This window comes from Falco punctatus (assembly GCF_963210335.1).
Source record: "Falco punctatus genome assembly, chromosome: 2".
NCBI classification, from domain to species: Eukaryota; Metazoa; Chordata; class Aves; order Falconiformes; family Falconidae; genus Falco; species Falco punctatus.
The window spans coordinates 118399738-118422131 of NC_137581.1; the positions used below are offsets into that span (position 1 = coordinate 118399738).

The following is a 22394-nucleotide window of genomic DNA, read 5'->3' on the forward strand; positions in this document are numbered from 1 at the left end:
TGCCCACATATTGCAGTGCATGCTTCGCTTTTATTGACTCGTCTCTGAAATTCCCAGATGTTCTTCCTAAAACCTGAGTCGATTTCACTGCCATGTGACAGTATATCACACATGGGTGGGAGAGTCCTATAGCGTACACCACTGCCCCACGCGTGAGATGCCCTGGAATGCTCTCCCTGCTTGGGAAGTCACGGTCTGATAAGAATAAGAACTTTTCAACCTCCTGAAATCATCTTGCAGTTGCAGCCATAAGTGACAAACCTGGTGTTCTCTCGTTCTGCTAGGCTCCCTGCTCTGCTTGCGTCCATCTCCCATGCCTTCCACTCATCTTGACTCCTGGAGAAATGCCAATAAATTGGACCTTCTTGCTGCTCAGGTAAGTCCTGGGCTCTTCTCCCTTCCAGAAGCCCCTTTGCTATGATGACAGCTCTATTGTCACCGCACCTTTTCTGGCCCTATACATGGAACGAAAGAAACTGAGGCACAGCATCCTATGCCTGTGATGTCAGATGATGACCTTAATCTTATGACATCATGGTTGGGTGACAGCTAGTGGAAGATCTGGGTACCTTTTCCTCACCAGCACTCCTTCAGGAGGCAAGCTGTTGGGGAGGTGGGATGATATTTCTCTTATTTCTTCTTTTCCTCTCCCTAGGAACCTTCTTGGCCGGTATTATTATTCAAGAAGGTGCGCTCACTTAAGCTAACATCTTCTCTCTGACAGCAGCCAGTGCGGGGGAGGGGGTCAGAGGGATGCTTAAAACTCTGCGGGTAGATATTTCAGCGTGGTTCTGTGCCTGCTGCACAGGACAGGTGTTAAGCTGAGACAAGAGCCAAGGAGCAGAGGTAGGGCATTTCCCCAAGCAGTGGTGGAATGAGACTGCTGAAGTAATAAAAGGTCGTTTTACTGCTCTGGTGACCCCCTAGAGAGTCTATTGCTATTTTCACATTAAATAAGGCACAATTAGGTCTGACATATTGTCTTTCTTTAGAGCTCCTACCTGAGCTGATGACAGAGAACAAATTAATTGCAGTTGGGTCCCAGTTTAATTAAACCATCTCAAAGGTGTTGAGTTGTTTTGGATGTTTTTATTTTGTTGTTGTTTTTATTTGTTGCAAAAGTGTACTACTCATGGTCTACCTTTTGCCAGAAATATTATCATTTAGTCAAAATTTATATTCCTAAATAAGAGACTGTGATACTTTAATTGGACAGTATTTACTGTGTATAGACAGGATAACTGAGGCTGGTAGAGATACTTCCATGCTGGATTTGCAAACATTTTCAGTCAGGCTTTTACTGAGAAACTGAATCTGTGGTAATAGTGCCGCACATGAAACATTTCTTGTTCCTTTATTCTAGAATTTTTGTGAGCATACCTGATTATTCTTCCATTACTACGCAACTACTGTTATAACCTATTCTTTAATAAGTTCGGTTGAAAGTACAAAATTATTTTATTGAGGTATTTTATATAATTTTGCAAGGATGGAAACCTTAATAATGAACTAATCACTTTGGCACATTCATACCGGTTAATAATTCAACAGTTCATTAATTACGTCCATGTTAAAAGAATTTCTGTTCTGTCATGTAGAGAAAAGGCACACTCTGGCCAACTTGATACCTTTATATTTACTCATGTCTTGGTATTTATATGGTTATTACAGTGCCTGTGGTTACTGTAGTGCCTTTGAGTGCCTTATCAAGACTGCATGTTATTTTGATAAAACTCAAGTGGTTTTGTTTCCATTTTATAGGCTGAAAAGTGAAAAATGACAAACCTTTATTTCTGCAGTCATCCAGCCCCTGCCTGCAGATTCTTAACTAGATCTACCAGTCTTGATCTGTGGCTTTGGACCACTCTGGATGCTACAGGAGAAACAGGTTGAAACAGATTTATATTTTACTTAACCCTACTTAGCGCTGGATGAGCACAGAAGGTTCCTCACCGTGTGTATCAGGTAAGTTGCTTGCTTGCTGTTCAAGGCAGTGGCAGAACTTCACCAGCTTGGAAGGCACTGGTTCCCTCCTGGGGCTGATGAAGGTGCAGGGAGCACTGCTACACACCAAGGGTTATCCCTCTACCTCAGTTTCGGAGCAGTACATAGGCAGTATCCTTAATTCTGCTTGCAGAGTTCTCCCAAGGGCTGCTGGAAGTCTGCAGTCTGCCTTTCCTCACTCAGGCTTGCAGCTGCACGAGGGCTATGACTCTGAAGCTCATTCCAGTGTATTTTCTTTCAATTTTCTTAAATCACAGTATTTGATATCTAAATTTAGTTTGGGAATGCAAAGTAAAAAAAAAAAATAAAAAGTAAAAAAAAAAAGTGAGGCTGAATTATCAAAACAAGTCCAAACATATTGTTTGACTAGAAACAGTGTTTTGCTCTGTCTTACAGTTCTAAGGTTTGTGTTGTTTATTTTCTTTTCCAAAATATTATTTGATCTCAGTAACAAAATTGAAAATTCTTATTTCTAAACACAAAATTACCTATCACAGCACTTCGTTGAAAACAATTATTTTTAAATTGGGGGTGTGTGTGGGGAGGGGTGTATTTTTCTCCCCCCACTTATCCTGTTTGGAATATATTTGGAATTTAGTTAAATTCATGCAGTGCTTTGGTCTGCTCAAAACTTCATATTTTGGAAGGTTTTATTTGCCAGAAATACTTCACTCAGCTCACATTGCATGAGTCTGGACAATCTTTTTCTTTGGCCCAGTCCGATCCCACTTTGCCTTTTTTGGTACCAGTGATGGAGAAGGTGGCAGTAATAACGTGTACCTCTGCGATGGGAGGACAACGGCTGATATCTGCAGCCAATGTACCACCTTTTTCTGAAGCTGTCATCTGGATGCCAGTGATCTCTAGATCCATCTGTACTGTTTCTTTCAGGCTGTTCAGTAGATTCTTCACAGCCCTGTGCTTTCTGTTTTCTTATGGTCCCATCATCCCAACTTAAATAAATCCTCTCTGGCTACACAAAACCAGGTGATGCTTTCAGATGCTGTTACCAACTCACACATTTTCTCCTACCTTTGAATTTCTCCCCCCATCCCCACCCCACCTTTGAATTTGACAGGTTTTTAGCTCCAGTAGGAGGTAAGTATTTAATACAGGCAGTATAGGCTGATCTTTATTTTTCTGTGCTGCCCTACCTCTTTGTCCTCCGTTCTGATTTTCTGTTTCAAAAATTAAGTCATTTTCACAATTGCTTTGTAATATATTCTATCCACCCCTTGTTCTCCAGCATTTCTAGGAATTCATGCTGCCTTCTTAATTGACCTGTCATTTATGGACTGTATCGGTAACTCTTGGGTGGGTACTTGGTAACCATTCTGAATTCTGATTAACAAAGCAGAAAATTTTAAATCTGCAATTCTTTGGAGACAATGAGCTGACTGCAGGCAAGGTGCAATTATTATTATTCAGGCTGGTTACTAAGCTGTCCTCGCTAACCAAACACACATAGGTAACTATGACTTTCAAGTGTGAATTTCATTTGGTCTGCTCAACTGCTACATCAATGCTAGACCTAAATTAATGACTTTTCACATAGGCACTTACAATTTGAGATAAATTGAAATTGTTTTAGTCAAGGGCAAGATGCCATCATTAAATCCTGATCTATCTCATTGCTTAATTAGTTTTATAAGTATTTATTTTTTACAAAATGAAGACAATAGTATTAAAGGTCTTAGTCCTTTTTCACTCCTATGATGTCATAACCCAAGCTTATCTCTCACCAGAACAACTGTCTTTTCCTTCCTCTTTCTCACAGGTACTTACTTCTTTGACTCAAGGATTATAAGCAGATCATTCTAAATGACTATGGACTTTAAAAACAGATATGTGTGTGGGTGTAACTGCTTCTCAGAAGCTGAGATAATGCTGTTTACTAACAACATTTGTGTCATTTCTGCTTGGTACACATCTGTGACAAATTTTCTGCCAAACTCACGTTATTTTTATCTTAATGTTGCCTATAGCATCCACAGCTATAGTATTATACCTTATCTGACCAAAGTTTTCCACAGTAGAGCTGAAAGAGTTAACTTGTTATGTTGCAGACCTGGTGAATTTACTAAAAGCAAAGCTGGATGAAGAATCAACATCATTTCCCTGACATTCTTTCTCCACAGTCATCGTGCATGACTTGTTAATAATAACCTTTAGTAGAGCTCTACTAGAATACTCATTATTTGTCCTTCTCTCTACTGTCAACAGGAATATGGTAATATCTGTGCAAAGTGCAGCCTGCACAAGTTCAGGGGAGGCACAGTTTGTTACTCCTCAGAGCCCCTCAAGAAACTGTTTGCTTGCTACTGTTGAAGGATCATCACGATGCTCTGAGGAGTGCCTTGCTGTCAAACAAGTACCCAGGAGTCACCTTTAACTCAGGTCGAGTTCAGATGGATGCAAATAGAAGTTTGTTTACGAAGCCCAGAATAGACAAGCATCATTTAAAATATTGGCAAAAGATGCGTACGGAGTAAAAAGGAAGCTGTTCTGTTTAATAAGTTCATGCTAAAACCAATCAAAAATATCCCCTTCTATATTAGCCAACCTGTTTGTACTGCTTTTTGGCTCAAATGCTCAGGAACGTGTTATTTTCCTGTGTGCTCATGAATACCAGTGGATGCAGGACCTTCCAAGCCAATTGAATTAGACTTTGTATCTAGTTCCTTGGAGTCTCTTGGGTTTCCACTTACATTCAAATCTGCCTCTCCTTTCCTTAGCCATTAAGCATACACTAAGCTAGTAAAGGAAGGATCTAGCCCTTCTTTCCCCCAGGAAATGATTACGGAACATCTACCCCCTTTGGAAAGCCTAATATAAGTTTTGACAGACCAGGTGCTGTCTCCTAAAAGTGACTGACTCTTAAACTCATTAAGGACATAACACCTTCCCCTGGCTCCCCTGCTCTCCCAGCCTCTCAGCAAGCACATTTCACTGTGAAATGTCTCAGACCATTGAACATTGCGTTTTATTACCAGCGACTAAATGGACAGATATACTCCAGGCAAACAATACCCATTAAATGAGCACATGCCTTCCATTAGCGGCTGCTGATTTAGAACAGATACTCTGTTAATCAGCCATTTGGGATGACAGTCAGTGGGTTTCAGGCAATCTTACCGCTGAGGGAAACCATAGCTGAGGCTTTCATGCAGACGGAGCAGTAATGCCCAAAGACAACTGTCGAGAGAACTTTGGTGGACTTAAATCGCTCTCTCTTCCCTTCGTTAGGAGGTTGATCAACATACAGTATTGGACTATGGCAGCAACCTTGTCAGATATACACGGTTGTAGGGACTGTCAGTGCAAAGCCCCATTTGACAGCGGAAGCAGAAACATCTGCGATTCCAGGGTCCCCTTCACTCCACAAAAGCAGAACTGTATTGAATCACAAAAACATGAATAAAAATAAAAAGATGGTTCCAGCAAAGGATGCTCTTGAAGAAGTCAGCAAAGTAAAACTTCGGTCTTATCCATGCTAAACCCTGAAAGGTTTCCAGGCTCTCCTCTGTGTGAATTGAAGTCTCTGTTCTGGCTGTGACACTGCTCATGTCTGTTTTGTAGAAAAATGCCTCTATCAGAAGATGATTTCACCGTAATTCCTAAATCAAAACAAACTGGGAAATACGCTGCTGTTTGTGTCACTGTCTAACGCTACACAGCATGTGTGAGTGCATGCTGTTATTTTGCATGCTGGCACTTGCTCTGGATCGGACTACACAACAATTACCTTTACTATAAAATTGTGACTTCTTTCATAGCGTCTTCAGTTTTAATGAAGATCAACTGTGACAAAGCCACATGGAGTAATGGAAGTACCAGAAAGCAATCACTTTTTGGAAACAAAAAGCTTTTTAAAAAGTCACAAAAGGACTAGGGAAGCCATAAGTGCATTTTCTACCCTAACATTTTGGCATTGCTCTGTGGAACCTTCTGCTATCAGCAGGGAATGAAAAATTGCAGTTGACATCTACACCTGGCATTTGTCTCCATTAATGGTTAGTGCACGGACTGTGTTCTCTTGGCTTGGTCTCCACCTGTCAGCTACTCTTTAGAAGAAAAGAGAGCAGGCAGAAACCAAATAGATTTAGGCTTCCTCTTTTTGAGTGAAATCTATAGGCGAGGGCCAAATGGGCATCCTCAAGGAAACAGTTACACCGTGACCCTGCTTATCTACTCTCCTTCAGACCTGCTCTTCCATCCTCTCATCTACTATGGAAATCTTCTGCCTGTCTTTTGGTATCAGGAGCCAGAAATCAGTTTTTAAATCTGGCCTATCCTTCAAAGATTATGGAAAGCCCATGGCATAGGTCTCTTTTGAAACAGAGAATGAACTCCCATGTCTGACACAGAAAATAAAATGCTGCTGAAGGTCGGAGCCTCAAGGGTGCTTCTATTTCCTATGAGAGCAACAGGTGGAGACTTAACGAAGCAGTAAAGCTGGACTGCGGTTCCTCTCCGTGTTGTTTCACCCTCAGAGGAAAATCCCACAGGCTCCAGCAGTGGGCCTGGTTGTGGACATAATTGGTCTCTGATTCCCCATCCACTCCTAACCCAGAGATGCTCGATTACATCCTCAAGGATTGCCTGTGGCACGATCATGTTCAAGAGCTTTGTCCTGGAAAGCTGGAGCCTTTTTTCTTGCATTGAACAGGAAAGACTGCAACTGAAGAAGGCAAAGCAAAAGCATCACGCCAGCTAGCTTGTAAACACGGTGATGTTAGAGGTTATCCATATCATCTTTTTGGCATGTTAGGTGCACAGACGCTGTGTCTACTTATTGTAGCTCCCAGGAGTAATCCCCAACTTCCAGACCTGCATGCATGCTACGGCAGTAACCCAGCTCTGTAGCGTTTTGGGTGATCAACCCTGCCATGCAATGGAAACCTGGGCACAGCTCCCCCAGGGCCCCAGGGGAGCTGGGATGTGCTCTGATCGCCTTCCACAGCTGACACGAGGTTGTCCAGTGAGAGGGGATAGTTTGCTTTTTCACCATGGCAAGTTAAAATGTCTTTGAAAGACAGCACAGAATGCAATAAAATAAATAGCAAGACTAAAGCCTGGGCCAATACTGTTGCTGAGTAGAAAGGCAAGAGAGTTGTTATAGCAACAGATGAAGAAGGTGGTTGGGTTTTTTTAGCAAGTGCAAGCACCTGAACCTTAGAAAGCTAATGTAGCTGTAACTGTGAGAAGGTCTAAATGGTACTTTTCAGACTTACATGCATTTGCTGTGCTTGCACTTCAAACTGACCAAAGCTGAATGTCTATATTACTGTTTTCACAGGTCCAAGCTTTTAAGACCTGTTGAGGAGCCAAACATCTACCAGCCCAGCCCTTTGACTGTTTTAATCGGCACGTGCGGCTCTTGGATTAGAGTTGTTTGCACAACGCTCTGGAGCATGTATGGACCAAGCTTGCATCTGCTCATGAGGTACAGTGCAGGCATGCCCTGACTGAATTTGCTTTGGGGATATATATTTCCCTCTTGTTTTGCTGTCATTAGCAGCCCTCCAAGGTTCAGAGGGATTTCAAGCAGAGTGGCAGCTCCTATTTGTCGCCGTGCCATCTCTCACCTGGCGCAGGGGAAGTCTAACCCACTCAGTAATAACTAAACATCAGCCCCCTGAGCCCAGATTTGCACTAGCATTCCTGTCCCCAGTCATGCTAAAATAGTAGTTATTACAAGAGTAGGAGTTTTTCCAGCACACACAAAACCAGGGGAAGGGATTAGAAACAGCCACAAACAAGGCGTAGATGAATACACATACCGCTAGAAGCCAATCAGTTATTTGACCTCAGGTTCATATTTCTGCAAACATGTATCTTGGCAACGTATCATTCAGTTTCTTAATACGACGCAATGCAAGCCCTTTCTCATTTATCTCAGCTGTCTTGTTGTGTTATGTTACCAATGATTACTGTTAATTCTGTGTTTAATTGTGCTTAGCATAATTTATTTGCTATCCAGTGATTTTAACTGTTGGACATAACAAAATATGGTTGTTTTCTCTTCTGCTTCCTTCTGCTTCTCATTTGATGATGCTGAAAGCAGCTGGACCTGTTCCATGTGAATGGAAATAATTACGGGCATGTACAACAATTTCATTAATTTCAAGAGGGCGCCTTGTGTGGAGCTATTCCTGGAGTATTCTTCATGAATTGTCTTCCTCTTTGCTGCCCCTTCAAAATTATTTCCTTTTAATTTTCCATCACAAGCCTGTTTTCTGTGATCCTTCCTCCTTCCTCCTTCCTCTTACTAATGGGGATTGGAAGCAAAACGCGTTTCAACTGAAACTGGCAATAATGACGTGTTTCTTAAAACAATGAGCCCATCCCAGATGTTCTGGAGGAAAGGAAAGCTCTGAGCCTTTCCAGTGCAATTGGAGCACTGGGACCGTTTTGCACAATGGGAGCTCAAAAGAGCAATTTTGTTCCGTGTCATTGCCCCTTTACTTTTTAAATACACTTATCTTGAGTTCCAAATGCAGAGCAGTCAGGACCCATGTATTTTATTTTGTGAAGTTCAACAGTCTGAAAATAATCCGTGTTTCATCTGCTATACTCACTTTTATTTTCCTCTTGGTTTTGCTTTGTAAACCCTGCGAGCAATTTGTCAGTCCTTTAAACAGACTATCAGTAAACCTGGTTCCCTTGGTGCCTAAAGGTACTGCTTGCCTTTAAAGTCCCTGTATGCATGATGAGGGACAGTCTGTTATTCTTATTCTCCAAATCTTATTCTCCAAAGCTCCCGAAGTCCTGGAGCAGGAGGAACCCACGTAAAAACAAGCACAGTCCAGCAGGCTGAAGCCAGGCACCGCCTGTGAGGTACGCCGTGATGGCTTTCAAAGAGGATAGCAACAACACAGCCAGGATGGCAACTGACGCGTACATATTTCATTGCATACACATTAGTGTATATATTTTAAGAGGCTGGTTATCCATGCCCTTTCAAGTCTGAGCACGGGGACTTGTGTGCATAACCCTACAGAACGGTTAATGAACTTAGGAAGATACAGGGATGAATACTGCTTATCCGTCTCAAAATCGCAGCCGATAAGACCTGCATCATTTCCTTTTAAACACAGCTGGGTTTGATCATATCAGGGAATATTTCCAGCTTATCTGTATTCGATTTGTGCTACTTCTATTTCTTATTTTCCACAAATAGACTCACCTATGTGAAAAATAGGCCAGCATTTGATCAGCGCTTAATGGAAGCCTTTAAGGATCTCTCAGCTGTCGTTCACTGTTTTCTGCCGGCAAAATAATGACAAAGCAGAGGACCGTGCATCCGTTGTGTCTAATGTGATTAGTCTTCTAATGCTAGAGGTGCAGGGAAGAACACAGCAGGTAAAATACACCTCTGGGCAAACACATAAAGAGTGCAAGGCTAGTCCAAAATACAAAAACCATACAAAATCAGTGGTTGCTTCAGCTGTAGATTGTGGTTTTGTGCATGTATAGTATGAATTTACCTTGGGGAAGAATCACAGTGAGATTGTATGGAGATACAGTGTGAGGAGAAGGAATGTGAGAAAGTTTACACCAATTAGATTTTGCAAATGTACGTTTCGGGCAGTAATCAGAGTTATGAGGAGTGAATGATGGTAGAAATTCAAGACTGTATTTATCTTGTAACGCAATGTAGGCCTGTCTGCACCACCAAAAACCTGCAGCCTATGAAAATGAAGTCAGTTAAGAGCTGTTATACCTGCTACTTAACACCAAAGTGAGATTTTATGTTTTATCTGAGTTTTGAGTTCTTGCCCATTTTCCTGTGAATGGTCTGGTGGTGGAATGTACAGCCTTCTGTTCACTTTTGTGAATGGGCTTCAGATGTACATGCTGAACCTCATTAGGGTGTCGGTGCTTTCGTGTGCATGTCTGGGAACTGGATTTCATGATCCAGGAGGTCCATATGAGTAAAAAAAACCACAACACTCTAATCCACTATCTGCATATGCAGACTGATCTTCACGTCTTCTGTTTCCCAGAGGATACTTCTTGTATTTGCAAACTGTCACTACAGCTAGGGCTAGCCAGAAACTTCCTAAATTTTTCCTTCTTATAAATTGCTGGTAAGAGCTGTTTTTAAAACTTCATTGCATTTTTTTTCCTGAAATAGTCCAGTATTAATGCTCTTTGTAGATAATTATCAGTCCATAACAGAATTTTCACTTGAAAAAAGAGACAGGCACAACAGCAGACGTAGCCTGGGAAATTGGCAGATTTTGATAGAGAGGCTTCACTCTGTTCTACTTATTGCTGGTGACTGGCCCAGGTACCTGCATAGAGAGTACTCTGAGCTGTGGCTACACGTAATGCTCATCCCTCTTAACGCCCCCCATCAAACTGGAAAGCTTTGCAAAGTCTTAGGTTCATATGAATTAAAAGCCCTCAAAAAACATTTGAGGATGAAAAGAAACCTTGTTGGGAAGAAAACTTCAGCTGCTCTTTCCTGACCTAAAACCCTACCACTGCTTACAGCATGTCATTGCAACATCATTTTAAATTAAAAACTTGTTTATGAATTGAGTCGTTTTTCTGGTGTCATGGTCCTTAATATACCCCAACTTTGGTACTGTGGAACTAGCTTACTCTATGCCTTCAAAAACACATGCACAAAATTTCAGGGTTGTGTTCTCAACATTTTGAACTTTTCCGGTGTCTCTTATGAATAGAGCTCACTGTAAGATAACTAAGTTTCATAGAAACATTTGAGTTCTTCATTCCACTTTCTGTATTTTCAACCTAACCCAAAGAACAGATCTGATTTCACAGAGAACAGAGTTGTGTTGGCATTTATTTCCAAATCGAACCCCAGGATGACAAACCAGATGTGTATTTAGGTTCACACCAGGAATTAGGGTAGTAGCCTATCTTGTCGCTGGTCCCTGGCCAAATACCATTTTCTTTAAAATGTCCTTTCTCTCCTTAACTGTGATATCTTTGGTTAGGTAATATACTGCAAGTGAGAAAAGAAATCAGCAACTTCAGTAGAGACACACATTAATTGCTGCTGTTTCATATTTCCGTATCAGCAAAGTACAATCTGCATTCATTTTTCTAGTGTTTTTAATTTTTTCTAATACCCTTTCCAGTTCACTAGTATTTTCCAAGGTGAAAATCTCAGCTGTTTTCTGTTATAGTCTCCCACCTAGGAAGAAGATTTAAGATCAGTCATATCAGCAGTTTGTTCTTGCTGGCATCGAGATTATGTTTTCTCCCCCCCCCCTCCCTGTGTATCCTAATGCCTCTTTCTGTTCCCCGCCACTGCTCTGCTCATGAACTAGCCAAGCAAAATTAAAGCTTCCAGGCTTTCTAGCAACAGGAGTCTCCTAGGCAAAGGTGACTGTGTGTCAGAAGAGTCCTGTGGTACCATCAAAAATCTTCCCATCTGATTATGGAGTCTTTTGCAAAAATTTGGGTTTGGCAGGGATTTGCACTAAATCTGACACAGAATGAGAAAGCCATATTAAAAAAAAAAAAAAAAAAAAAAAAAAAAAAAAAGCAAGTAACTGCTCATGTGAATGTAGCAAACTCCATTCTGGTTCTCCATTGACTTTAGACTTTATGACTTGAGAGCATGGAACTTCATATGGTCCTAATTAGGATGCCAGAGTAAAGAAGTTATTTAGATCTTTGTTTAGTATTCTGTAGAAGCAGTAAGTCCTACAAGAGTGTCAGCTAGATCCATGGAGCTCTCTAGGGAAGGAGGAGAGCTAAGGAATCATGGCGATAATTTAAAGTGTACAAATGCTGGACAAGAATAGTTAAACCTAATGAAAATGCTGCTGTTGTGATAGGCACTTCCCTTTCCGATGATATTTCTTGTATTTGCCCTCTTTGTGGGAGTCTTCTGTGGAGTTGTAAATCTATAATTAATGCAGCATAGATATGTGCACTAGTCATATTATTAAAATCTACCATGGCATTAGCTTTCAAAAATGGGTAACAAGTTGAAGCTAAAGCTGTAAAAAAATTACTTTTCTGTGAGGAGCTCCACCATACAAAGCATTGATATTTATCTCAATATTATTTTATTAGAGCTTTTTAATTACTATGGCAGATAAGCAGGACTGGCCATTATCTTTGCAGAACATTTGTATTAATAGTGTCACACAATTTGCAATGACTGATTCAGAATATCCTGTCCCAGTTAAGAGCTTAGGTGAAGCTGATACGCCAAAGCCCGTCTTCTGCAGGGCACAAGGTTCCCCATTTTCTTCCCTTGGGCTCCCGAACCACAGCCTTCCCTTCAGCAGTACGGCCAAAGGAAACATAACATCTCTCCGTGATGTGGTGAGTTGGCCCTGGCCGGACCCCATGTGCCCACCCAGCTGCTCCATCACTGCCCTCCTCAGCTGGGCGGGCGGGGGAAGGGGTACGGAACAGCTCGTGGGTCGGGATGGGGGCAGGGAGGTCACTCGGTGGTTACCGGCACGGGCAAACAGACTCAACCTGGGGAGTTTAATTTATTACCAGTAAAACCCCTTCCCCCCACCCCTCCCGTCTCCCCAGGCCCACCCTCACCCCCGGTGTCTCTCCCCCTCCGCACAGCGGCGCAGGGCCGGGGCCGGGGTCAGTCCCTCACAGCTGTCCCTGCCGCCCCTGCCCCCCATGGGGGGCTCCTCGCCCCCTGCCCCAGCCCGCCTGGCCGGGGGCTCCCCAGGGCTGCCGGGGGGGCTCTGCTCCGCGCCTGGAGCCCCCTGGCCTCCCCCTGCCCCGCCTGGTGCCCGGGGGCTGGGGCTCTCGCACGGCCTCCCCCCGTGCTCTGGCCAGGGCAGGGGGATTTTATTTCCCCCCTCACACCCGCCGCCCCCGAGGCGCTGCCACCACGGCTGCTGGGCTCGGCCCTGGCCAGCGCTGGGCCCGGCTGGGCTGGCACCGGTGACATCGGGCACGGGGGAAGCTTCCGGCACCTTCTGGCAGAGCCGCCCCGTAGCCCCCTGGCACTAACACCTTCCCGCAGACCCAGCGCACCTGAGTACACCAGTAACAACAAGCTGCGAATGCATCCATGGTAGACAGAAAATTAGTCACCCTTTTTGCTTTAAAGCAATCCTGCTGTTTTATAGAATACAGGATTATTTTGTAATGCAAAACTATGCTTTCATATACTTACCAGATCGTTTTCTGGGCTGGTTTTTTTCCTTGTTTGTTTTGCTTGGTTTGTTTGTTTCCAATACATGAGTGAATCCCAGCAATTTATTTCAAAATGCAGCTTTGATACTTTGTTTCTTACTGGGATATTTGTAGCCATAATAAGGGATAAAGAAAAAAGAAAGAGTTCACATACCATATATTCTAGCTTACCTATCATCTTCAAAAAAATTAAAATGCCAAGTACTAACACTAGATTTGAATTAGAAGTAGTGACTGCCTTCTTGTAATGCTACAGCACTCACCAAAGCCCTTTTACTGTTCCTGGTTTGGAGTGCATCTAGATTTAAATATTTCAGACAAGAGTCATTTTTTTAGAGAATAAAATAACCAAATAATTATTTATGGATATCTTGTATCCTACATGGTTCTGTAGTTTATCTCTGGGACTTCCCATCTCTGTATTCAGAACACACATAATGAAACAATGAAGAAACTCAGGCATTGTAAGAGCACCACAAGAAATAATACCCATTTCAGCTTGTAATGAGATTTTTAAAGAACTACTGAGAAGATTTCAAATATCTATATTGGCTGCAAACAACTTTTTGTCCTTGAATTATCTTTACTTCATTCAATTCAGGACTGTTCAATGTTTGCATTATAACTTCATAGCACTTGAACTCAGATGCAGAAGAGGGTGATTAAGATCCATCTCACTCCCTCTTCTTTGCAGGTCAAGGCAGTATTGTTCCTTAAATTATATTTTTCTGTTGTTTGCCTGGCCTGGATAAAGTTTTATTAGGCTACAGGCAAAGAGCCGCACAGCATGAAGATGAGGGTCCTGATTTTGGAAGCTGATAGATTTGCGCCCTGATACATGGAGGTAACTCCTACCAGTAAGTGTAGAATTGTTAGTAAGGACATCCACTTGTGTTCTCCAGGCATTAAAATATATAATTTATATGATAGTCAAGTTTTTGACCTCAAGAAGCTGCAGCTGTGGGCTGTGAGGAAGGAACAATCTTTTGGGGTGCTTTTACAAAAGTGAGAGAATACTAGGTTGAACTTTTTTCCTTTGAACTATGAGTCTTAAATCTTATTCAGACACTTGAAAAAAAAAAAATCCAAGAAATACTTCTCCTAATTTTAAAAGTAAAATAGATTGTAGTTTTTCTATCAAACCTCGTAAGATTTACTTTTGTCTGGTGAATATAGGGAAGTGCTTTACCAGAGGGAGAAGTTAGGATTTGTATGGACCATAGAATTGTATGGCAGCCAATAGAATGCTGGAAAATTGGATTTATGCAACTGAAGATGCCATTACTTGCTAATTGTTGTACAATTTCTTCAAAAAATAGTATGAGGATAATTTAGCATTTACCAGAAATAATTAATATGATAAGCAGTTTTCTCAAGTATTTATTTTTTTAAAGCATTTGCACAGCTCTTTCTGGTCACAGTCTGGGGGTCACAGAAATAATTTGCAGGCCAATGTAGAAATGGCATAGTTAAGGGGGAAAGAAAAAAAAAAGGATAGCAAATGGAAGCTGCAGATTTTTGTGGTGTCAGATGGTTTGCCATGAGGTATGACTCAAATAGGCTGGATAGCTGCTGGTAAGAGTGTCTTTACCAAACATTCTCTTTTTTCAGTGTGTTTTTTAGTATTATTTTGTTAAATTGTAGTAGCTGGTTTTGAAGTATTAGAAACACTCTCCACATTGCCCTCCAAACTTTGAAAGCCAGAGCCCCTTCATGAAATTTTAACTACTGGCATCTCCTTTTGTGCGAGCAAGTTACTTTACAGTCTCACTCTGTCTTTAAAGACTTTTTCTCCTTGATTTATGCATCCTTTGTCTTCCTCTCCCCTGTTAATCAAGTGCCCCTGTAGATCTTTGCAGCCATCTTTTAGTCCTTTGATAAGTACTAGAAAAGAGAAAAGACTTAAAAGACTATCTAAAGTATTGTCAAGGGCACATGAGGTATCACTCCTTGAAATGAGCAGGGCTGCCCATGGTTGAGAGCTCCGGTTTCCCATCAAAACCTCAGACAAATCCCTCCATAGCCAAAATCCTCCTTTGCAATGGGAGCAGTTACTGACAGCAAACTGCAGTGTGGTGGGTTGTCAGGCTTCAGGTTATTCTGTGTAAGTTATGCTGAAGTAACTGTCCTTGTGCTTACACACAGCATATGCGAGGTAGTGCCCCTTATTCTGAGCTTTTATCATCTGGAGAATCCTGGGTGCACATTTGCTGAGCTCTTTTGTTTTGCTTTTCCTTGACAGAGAGACCAGCTTCCCAGAAAAGGATTCACACCAGCCTGTTAGCTCAGTGCACAGCTCCATATGGCCGCACATTCCTCACTGTTTACAAAAAGTTGCCACAAATAAGTTGATGCACTCATCCGTTTCCTGAAATGCTGCAGAGAAGCCCTCACGCAGGTAGGATGGATGTGAGAGACAGGTCTGTGATGGGCAGCTTCTGGGAAAGGAGATGGGGCAGGGGCAAAGGGTGAAGCACAACCCTGAAAAAGAGGTATTCAAACCACAGCGCTATATGGGCTGCTAGGAGGAAAATTAACTCCATCCCAGCTAGACCCAGAACACACACCAGGGATGTTCAGTTCACAAAAATAAATAAATAAATATATATATATATATATAAACAGCCAATTGCCCTTGACCCCACCTGCAGCCAGCCTTACAAACGTCCTTATGAGATCCCCAAGCCAACCCATCGGTTTTCCCCAGCATGTAGGGCTCAGCTTTTTCTGCAAGCCAAATTCTGCCCTAATCGGTGAGACCTGTACAAACACAGTTGGCAGTGGGGTTTGGGTGGGACTGACCTCTTCCTGATGTTTCCTCAGGGCCACGGGTGGGCAAGCAGCAGCAGCATCCTTCCCTCTGCAACGTGGCCTCAGTTCATTGGCAACCCAGGAAAAAAAGAAGGGCAAAATTCCTAATGGCAGCCTACTGCTATGAGGGTTAATGGGATGTGGATCTGCACAGTAAAACTATCAATCTCAAAGCAGCTCTTCAGAGAGGCAACATACTTGGAATCATTTTTTCCCCCCTTTCTTTCTGTCTCCACACGTTGCCTCATGTGTGGAGCTTAAAATTACTAAGCACACATAAATTTTTGAGCTGGAATTCTCTGGGTGCAGTTAGATATACAAGTCAAACCTGTAAATAAACCATTTTAAAAATAAATCTTGTAGGGAAGACAAAAACGAAGGAAAAGCAGCCACTGTCAGAGCAAATAGTTTGCCTGGCATTCATATACTTGACCACTCGCAGTTTTCTGTGGCTTCAGTGAGGGTTTCAGCCCTCTACGCATCTGCTTTCCAACAGACATCAGTGTAAGGGACCAGAAAGACGAGCTACATACCATGAGCACAGCTAGCTGTGTGTGGAAGAACGCTCCCCGTTTTTAACTCCCCAACCCTGAGAGGTAGTATGGACTAGTTAATGCCCTGGAGCTCTTCCTTCAATATCAATTACTACTCAGCTTAAAAAAGAACATTCCCCAACTAGAAAAGATAAAAGGGTTGTGAAGACCATGCTTGGGTCCAGCAGCTTAAAATGAGCTTTTTTTTTTTCTTGTTTGGATTTTTTAAGCTATCAGTACAACACCAGTAGCTTCAGTACACCTCCATTTCAAGCTGATCTCAGTTCCACTGCTGTCTGTAACTCTAGAGTATCTCCTTAGAGCAGGGTGAAGAATGCTACTCACAGGGTTAATTCTGTTTTCATACACTCCAATGTGTCCCTTGCAGGAGAATTAGGCAAGGCTGGAGGGACCACAAACCAAGGCCGGGTGATGATACATCTCCACTGCCGCTTTTCTCTCATCCTCTACACTTGTGCCAAAGCATCTTTCTCACTTCTCCAAAGCCAAGGGTAAGCCTGCATCAATAATGGTAATTGCTTCACTTCCTTCACCTGTAGCTTTATTATACAGGTGTGTCTGAGCACATGTTGTTGGGGTCATAGCCCTGGTAGGTCGTGGGTTGGTGAAGGGTCTCTAACCAAGAGCAGTGGGCTTCTATCTGCTTCTGCAAAGAGCCTCGGAGCTGGAGAGAGGTTGTAAGGGCTGGAGGGGAGGCCAAGAGTGGAGTGACTGTTTGGAAGAAAGCAAGCACCATGAATTAGTCTGGCAAGTAAGTAATTTGAGGTTAGTTTTCTGTATGTTCCTCTTGCTTGAAACCATCCTTCTGTGAGGTGTTGTGAAGAAGGCTTGCTGTTCCTCTGGGGTGGAAATGAGGTTTGTTGGAAGAGTTGTGTCCTCAGAAGTTTCTGCTGTGATAGCAAAGAGGTAGGCTGGGGGGAAGAAGTTTTTTCAGTTTGTTTGTTGGCGTTTTGTTTTTTGGGTTTTTTTCCATTTGATCAATTGATCCCTTCAAAACAGTATGGGCTGATTTATTTGTCTGAACTGATGTCATTGGTATTCTATTTATCTATAGAAAAAGTGCAGCTGATGCTGCCACAGGTATAAGAAAAGCTTTTCTATTTTAAGCACCTGCCTATCAAGTGTCTTACCATAAATTTATCTCAAGTAGAGGGATCACTAAGTGACACCTTTTCATCACTATCAAATTAGATTTGGACAAAGGATGTTGACATAAGACTCATTGACTTTGCCGTCACTCCTAAATCACAGACCTTTCCTACCACTGACATGTTTTAAGGAAATACAGTTGTGCCCTTGAATATAAATATATATTAAAAAAAAAAAAAAAAAAAGAAAGAAGGCTTGGATATCAGCTGCTTTCTCTTCTGTCTGTAAGAAACATGCTTATCAACAGGCGGAAATAATTTGGCTCTTGCAGGATAGAGATACTGGTCTATGGTGTCTTTTAACACTGTTTTTAAAAAAGGCTGGTAAGCCCGACCAGGGTATCAATGAGCAATTAGTGCAGTGCAGGCTTCTTTCTTCACCTCAGACATTTGTTTTTGACAAAGTGATGATGGGAGGGTACATAAATAACACTTGAACTGCAGAACATACACCATCACTTCCTAAACAGGGCACGGGGAATGCAAATGGCAGTCTAGGATAATAAGCAAGTGTTAGCTAATTAAATTTTACCTGTGGAGGGTGTACTCTAACTCTTGTTCTTGGTACAAGACTAGACATGGGTGAGTTGCGCAAGATTAAAATAAAAAAGAACCAATATAGTGTAGCTCTCTTCTTCAAACTCAATTAAAAATAGTTAGCATCTTTTAAAAACTTTTTAAATGCAGGGAATGGCAAGATTACACTTTTGCATGTTCTTATAAGTTCCTTTCTCTTGGCATGCAAGCAAGTTGCCAGTCATCGTGGAAAATGTTTTGGCAGTACCTTTCTGACATTTCTGTGTGGGAGGTGTAAGAAATAGGGAGTTTGTTCTTTGCTGTAACCATTCTTTCAAGAAGTGATTTTTTGAGGTGGAGTTGCTTTCTGAGAGCTAAGGGATGGGGGTTGTCAGAGACCTCCAAAGGAGGGAATTGCAAGGCTTATTTTTGTAAAGAGACAATTTTATATTATTTTTACTCCCTGTGCAATAGCCTGATGTGAACAGACTTATATGCTGGGTACGACCCCTTTCCCACCAAACTCCAGCCTCCTGGGACCCAAGTCCAGCACCTCTAATGCCTTCAAGAGGGATTTCCCAACTTGTGCATGGGTCCTTGGAGCCCTTTGGGTGGGAAAGAGCAGGGGAGTCTGGAGCAGACAGGAGTAATGCCCCCAGCACAGATTTCTCCTCCATGATGACACCTAAAAGCCCTGTGAGCCAGGTTTCTTTGGAAAAAAGACTCCGCATAAATCGTGTGTGTTCAAACCAAGGGTGGGCAGTCTCTGCTTCACCTGACCTCGCAGGTGCCCCAGCTGCAGGCTGTGCTGCCTCACCAGTGCCCTGCCTGCCTTCTCCCTCCCCTCCCCTGGCTGCTGGTCAGGATCACAAACGTGCTGCCCCTTGTTTAATAAACACGCGCCTCAGTTTGACCCTACCCAAGTCTCCTCCAGCCAAGCTTACACGAAGCCTTTTCCCACTCCATTTCATGCCTGCAAGTGAGCAAAACCCCGCAGCCCTGCCCGGCTCCGTCAGCAGGTAAAGCCTTAGTGTGGGGCAAAGCCACTTCCCATTTCTTCTTGCCACCTCCGCCAAGAAGGCAGGTACGTACAGGGGCAGCCACGGTCCGGTGCATAATCCCAGAACCTGCCCCAAACTCTTTTTGGATCAAGGCTGGAGTCTCCTCGATGCTCTCTTTTCAGCAGGCTTGCCTTCTTCCATTAATCCTACTTAAGGTAGAAAGCAGTGCAGCAACATGCTCTTATCATCGTTTGTGTAACTGTAAGCACTCTGCTGGGTGATTAAATTGCCCAGCTTTCCCCATGTCAGCCTTGAGCTGAAAAAAATTATGAAAAAATTAGACTAATGCAAGTCACAAGAGGCAGGAGGAAAGAACATTTTTGGAGGGGCAGCATGCAAACCAGTCTCCTGGAAAAGAGTGCTCTATGTGAAAGATCTCTAAACTGTGAAGGTTTTAAAGGGCACGGTCACAACCCTCCTGTCGAGGAGCTGTTGAACTGTGGCAGGCTGCCGATGGGCTGCAGTCAGTGGAAACTTTGACTCTTGCCTTGAGCTGGTGTGAAATTAAAAGCCAAAGGCCAAGGCTGTTTCACTACCCGGAAAAAAAAAAAAAAGTGGTGGTAGGGGGAATTTGAATGCAAGAAAGCTTGGTATTTATGAAACTGTTGGGGTGAAAAATGATTTAGTCAAAAATCCAGCCATTTTTTGAGAAAGCTTTTCCAAGCCTTTTGATTTGGTCATCTTTCCTGTTTAGTTTCTTCTTTTTGGTCATCGTCAAATGACAGTACAATAATAGATTACTAAGGCAGTTTTGCCTGTAATCCCCAGGTACACTGGGGATGTGTGTGATTATTTTGTTTGGTTTTATATTTATTTTGCAAGCCATGCTAGCTAAGTGTTGGTCTATAAAGATAGAAGCAGAGTTAACCTGGATCGGTCTTCCATTTACTTTGCAATTAAAGCAGGGAGTTAAGAAGAGCATCTGTCTTTAGGTTCTTGGACTTCAGCTGGATGTACACCCTGGGAAGGACTTAGCTTTGGCAAGTCGCTACTCTCCCGTTGTTGCAAAGTGGAAAGGTGTTCATTTAATTTACTCTGTAGTGCCATCCCAGGCAGGCAGACACTGGGGGTCAGATGTTGCCCTGCATGGTTGATGCTGTAACACCTGAACTTGGTGCAGCTGGTAGCTCAGCAGCAAATGCTGTTCATCTCATTTTTATTGGGGTAAAGACAGAGGCGAGTAGAAACAAGCAGACCTATGTAGGTATGTGAATCTGTGTCATGGAAACCAAGAATTCTGCATTTAGAAGTTCATTCTGCTCAGCCTTGAGCCTAAATGCCAGGCATGTTATCAGACCTATAGCCTCACAGTAGGCAGGACTTCTGGTTTTTTATTACTGCTTGTCCCTGAATAGCAGCTAGTAAGATCATTCACCACTTCAGCTGTAGCTTTCCAGCTTTTAATACCTTACAGCCACTATTGCACCTTAAACAGCTATTTTATTTTTTTTTTTTTTAAGGCCTTCCTCAGCAGCCCTATCAGTCACCCTCTCCTTTGCTCCTGCGTGGTGGTTGAGCCTTTCCCAGCTGTGGAAAGGTTCTTTCCTTTCCTGAGTTGTCCATCTTGGGGCTGCATGAGTTTCCAAATCCCAGAAAACAGGGTCAGAATCATGGTCTTTCCTGTGACACCTATTCCCCTCCTCCTGCACATGCTACATTTCACCTTTCCTCCTCCTTGCCCTCCTGCTCACTGCATGCTTTTGCATGAGATGCCGGGATGCTTGCCTGCTATCTAGCAATCGCTGTCGGCCCAAACCAGGTTCAAGTGAACCCTGAATGAAAGGGTTAATGGCAGCATCCAAAAGGGAGAATGCTGGCACAAATGTTTATAAAAGTCGGTTCTAAGGAAATGCAAGGAAATTGCTGCAAATCTATTGAAACTTAATCTAAAAGGTCAGCTTCACTTTCCCATTTCCAGCTGGGACTTACAGATGCTTTCCCTCCTCAATGGTTCTGTGCTCATATGTGCTCTGGGCTCCAGGCTGCCTCTGCAGAGATGAGCTTTTCCCAGCCAAACCCACTCACTCCCATGGACGATCTGCTCTCCTAGAAGGAGACACGGGCTTATTTCTTGATTCAGTTTTTACCTTCCCAAACCATATTTCCTGAGGATGTGTTCCCACTAAATAAAGACTCACTTTCCTTTCTGGAGGAGAAGCTTGGGGAGTATTCCTGCAGCACATTATGTCCCATATCCAGTATTTAACCTATTTCTGGAGTTATGAAGGAATAACACCTCCATTTTCCTCCACAGTCTTCCCACATAAAGCCTTGTATGTCTTCCCATGCAATGGGTTAGGTTGGAAGGGAGCTTATAAGATCACCTAGTTCCAGCCCCCTGCCATGGGCAGGGACACCTTCCCCCACCCCAGGTTACTCCAAGCCCCAGCCAACATGGCCTTGAGCACTGCCAGGGATGGGGCATCCACAGCTGCTCTGGGCAGCCTTTGCCAGTGTCCTGTCACACTCACAGTAAGGAATTTCTACCTAATATCTAATCCAAATCTACCTTCTGTCAGTTTACCACCATTCCTTGTTGTCCTATCACTACATGGCCCTGTAAGGTCCTTCTCCAGCTTTCTTGTCGGGCCCCATTCAGTATGGGAAAGCTGCTATGACATCCCTGTGGAGGCTTCTCTTTCCCAGGATGAGCAATCCCAGCTGTTTCATCCTGTCTCCATAGGAGAGAGGCTTCAGCCCTCTGAGCATCTTCGTGGCTTCCTCTGGACTCACTCTAATAGGTCCGTGTCCTTGTGTTGAAAAGCTGAAGACATCACTGCAGGGAGGTCTCATGAGAGCAGAGCAGAGGGGCACAGCCCCTCCCTCGACCTGCTGGCTATGCTGCTTTGGATGCAGCCCGGGATTTGGTCTCTATCTGCTGAATTTCCAACTGGATGCCAGTTCAAAAATTGACTGCAACACTTGTCCAAACCCCTAAATCAGAAAAATATACATAACTCATTACTAATGCTTGAGACTAGGCATGATGATAATAAAGCGATTTAGGCTGACTATTGGCTGATGCTTACTTTTGAGGGGTGATCCTGGGCTTTACAGCAGGTGTTAGGATTGAGACTCGAGTTTTATCAGACGACATGTAGAAGAATGACTTCCATGACTGATGTTGTCTTGCAAGAAGA

At 43.0% G+C, this 22394-nt stretch overlaps 1 protein-coding gene across 1 annotated transcript in view; it reads right to left on the minus strand.

Moving 5' to 3' along the window:
- Positions 1 to 22394, minus strand: part of LOC308059202 (uncharacterized protein C3orf85) — a 64481-nt gene continuing 42087 nt past the window's right edge. The window contains 1 exon segment of the mRNA XM_080376189.1: positions 1 to 22394. This exon segment is cut by the window's right edge and continues 7833 nt beyond it. The gene's annotated coding sequence lies outside the window, so the exon portion shown is untranslated.